Genomic DNA, 3,970 nt, shown 5'->3' on the forward strand with positions numbered 1-3,970 from the left:
TGGGTGGAGTGTTTGGTATATGTCTATGGGATCAAGTTGGTTGATTGTAGCATTTAGATCTTCCACGTCTTTATTGATGTTCTGCCCTTCACTGAAAGTGGTGTGTTGAAATCTACTATTATTGTGGAGCTGTTTCTCTCTCTTTTCAATGCTGTTAGAGTTTGTTTTATGTATTTTGGAGCCCTGTCATTGTGTGCACAAATATTTATTATAGTTATGTCCTCTTGATGTATTGATCCTTTAATCATTATATAGTGTCCTTCCTTATCCTTTGTGGTGGATTTTACTTTGAAGTCTATTTTGTCATAGATTAATGTTGCCACTCCTGATCTTTTTTGAGTGTTGTTTGTTGATATATTTTTTTCCATCCTTTGAGTTTTAGTTTGTTTGTGTCTTTAAGTCTAAGGTGTGTCTCTTCTAGGCAGCATATAGATGCATAGTGTTTTTTTAATCCATTCTGCCACTCTCTGTCTCTTTATTGGTGTATTTACTCCATTTACATTCAGCATAATTATTGATAGGTATGAGTTTAGTGCTGTCAGTTTGATTTCTTTTTTTGTGTGTTGTTGACTGCTTCTTTGTTCCACTTAATTTTCTGTGCTAAGTTGTTTTTCTTCATGTGTTTTTTTTTTTCATTTTTGTTGATTTTGTATTTGCTGAGTCTTTATATTTTTCTTTTTTTTCTTTTTATGTGTAAGACTGTTAGTTTCCTTTGTGGTTACCTTAATATTTACTCCTATTTTTCTAAGTTTAAACCAGTCTTTTATTTCTTTATATTGCCTTGACTTCCTCTCCATATGAAAAATCTATGTCTACATTTTTAGTTCTTTTTTGTTTTAATGTTGTCATCTTTTACATACTGACACCTCTATTACCCTATTTTCAATGTTTTAGCTTTGATTTATTTTTGTGACTTCCCTATCTGGGTCGATATCTGGTTGCTCTGTCCTGCGTTCTAGTCCTGCGTTGTTATCTGATGTTATTGAATTTGTAACCAGAGGACTCCCTTTAGCATTTCTTGTAATTTTGGTTTGGTTTTTGCAAATTCCCTAAACTTCCATTTATCTGGAAATGCCCTAATTTCACCATCATATTTGAGAGACAGTTTTGCTGGATATATCATTCTTGGCTGGCAATTTTTCTCCTTCAAGACTTTATATATATCATCCCATTGCCTTCTTGCCTGCATGGTTTCCGCTGAGTAGTTCGAGCTTATTCTTATTAACTCTCCTTTGTAGATGACTTTTCGTTTATCCCTAGATGCTCTTAAAATTCTCTCTTTATCTTTGGGTTTGGCAAGTTTGATTGTAATACATCTTGGTGACTTTCTTTTGGGATCTACCTCATGTGGGATTTGATGAGCATCTTAGATAGATATCTTCTCATCTTTCACGATATTAGGGAAGTTTTCTGCCAACAAATCTTTAGCAATTCTATTTTCTGTTATTCTTCCCTGTTCTGGTACTCCAATCACTCGCAGATTATTCCTCGATAGAGTCCCACATAATTTTAGAGTTTCTTCACTTTTAAAAATTCTGTTATCTGATTTTTCCTCAGATAAGTTGGTGGCAAGTGCTTTATGTTCAATCCCACTAATTCTGACCTCTATTACCTCAGTTCTGCTCCTGTGACTTCCTATTGAGTTGTCTAATTCTGAAATTTTATTGTTAATCTTCTGGATTTCTGATTGCTGTCTCTCTACGGATTCTTGCAGCCTATTAAATCTGTCATTATGTTCTTGAATAACCTTCTTAAGATCCTCTATTGCTTTGTCTGTGTGTTCCTTAGCTTGGTCTGCATTTCAACTCATCTCCTTCCTGATCTCTAGAAGAGTTCTGTATATTAATCTTTTGTATTCCACCTCTGGTAATTCCAAGAAATTCTTTTCCTCTGGAAAATTTCTTAGTTCTCTATTTTGGTTGCTTGCTGAAGCCATCATGGTCTGCCTCTTTATGTGATTTGATATTGACTGTTGTCTCCAAGCAGTCAATATTTATTTATTTTATGTTTGCTTACTTTTTCCTAGCTTCTTGTTTTGTTTTGTTTTGATATGCCCAAATAGGCTGCTCGTGTGAGCTAGTTTGATTATTGGTGCCTTTGAAGCTCTAACGTCCTGTCACCAGATGGTTAGATCTGTTACTAAGTATGTGAGCACAGGATTCCGTTTACTTTTCTGTATGGATTCAGCTCAGGTGTCCAGGTAGTTGGTCACCAAGGGGGTGGTGCAGGCTGTCACCTACAGTCCTAGACTGGCATGGGTGATTGGTGTAGGCACAGGTATCTGGCTGCAGTAGGGGATCATGCGCTGAGCAAGGCAGGGGGCTAACGTCTGTCCCTGAGTGTCTGGGAGGAAAGTGTCTCCCTATTCCCCAGAGTGCATAGGTGGGTGGGTTTTGCAGCCCTACTATGAGCACCCAGTGCTGTTGGCTGTAAGGACTAAGGGGCATCACTTATTCTTGGACCCCTGTTGCACGTGGCTAGGTGGTGTGGGTAGAGCCATCAGTCTTCAGGCCCCTGGTGTGGGTAGATGAAGACCCTGCTTAATGGGCAGAGGGGTGTCAAATGTCACAAACCTGCCACTTCACAGCTGAAACAGTTGAAGTTAGACTTCAGGTATATACCTTGTTGTACTGTGGTAATGAGGGTCTACACTGTTGAAATGGGCCCACACAAGTCTATGCAGGGGGAAAGGCATTCAAAGTCCGTGGACCCCTTATGCCTGTGCCTAGGCAAGTGAGCCGTGCCTACCCTGAGTTCCTGGCTTAGGGGAGCCGGCAGATTACTTTTCCCCGTTTCTTAATTTGTTCTCTTGCCAAGGCCAGGAAAATAGCTCAGGGCATGTGACGGGTCCTACTTCCGGCCCAGGGGAATTGGCAATCACTGAAGCCCTCCTGGATTCAGTGCAGAGCCAGGAGGGGGGAGGTAAATGGGAAAGAGGTTTTTCCCAAAGGAGGGTGTTTTTGATCTGTGCGGTAGGCCAGATGCAAGTACTTATCTTTCACCAATAGAGCACTCCTTCTCACTGGTTCTGGATGGCTGACTATACTCTGTGTCGCTGGGTCTCTCCTGATGTGGAGAATGTCTCTCGAACACCACTGCTTCCCTCACTGCGCACACGAGCTGATCCAACATGAAGGGCTCTGGCTCCTGCCGGGTCAGGTCTGGCAACTCCTCGCTACTTCTGAACCATCTCTCCCTCCCCCTGCCACTCAGTCTGATTCCTCAACATTGCCTTTGATGTTCAGGGCTCCTAGAGTGTTATATATAATAGATTCACTTGTTTTTTCGGGGCTTTGTTGTAAGAGGGACCACTGGAAGCATGTGACTACTCTGCCTTCTCAGCCCCGTCTCCTATTTTGGGTTTTTAAAAGATACGTTATTGATTTATAATTTAGTTCTACTGTGGTTGGAGCACATAGTCTGTATAATTGCAATATTTTTAATTTATTGTGGCTTGTTTTATGGCCCAGCATATGCTATATCTTGGTCAACATTCACCCTTGAATAAAATGTGTATTATACAATTGTTGGGTGTAGTCTTTTATACATATCAATTAAGTCAATGTGGATGATAATGTTCAGATCACCTATTTCTTTACTAATTTTTTGTCTTGTTGTTTCATCAGTTGCTGAGAGTGTTGTTAACACCTTGTATTAGGATTGTGTAATTGTCTATTTCTCACTTTAATTCTGTCAATTTTCACTTCATGTAGTTAGAAATTCTGCTATTAGATGCATATATACATGTATGATTATTATATTTTCCAGCTAAATTATCCCTTTTATCATTATGAACTGTCCCTTTTCACCGGGTAATATTTTTCCACTAAAGTCTACCTTATCTGATATTAATGTAACCATTCTAACCTTCCTGTGCTTACTCTTTGTCTACCTATTTACTTTCAGTGTATCAGTGTTTTTATATTTAAAGCATGTTTCTTACAGACAATATATAGTTAGGGCTTGCCTG

Source organism: Trichechus manatus, unplaced genomic scaffold (genome assembly GCF_000243295.1).
Source record: "Trichechus manatus latirostris isolate Lorelei unplaced genomic scaffold, TriManLat1.0 scaffold00091, whole genome shotgun sequence".
NCBI classification, from domain to species: Eukaryota; Metazoa; Chordata; class Mammalia; order Sirenia; family Trichechidae; genus Trichechus; species Trichechus manatus.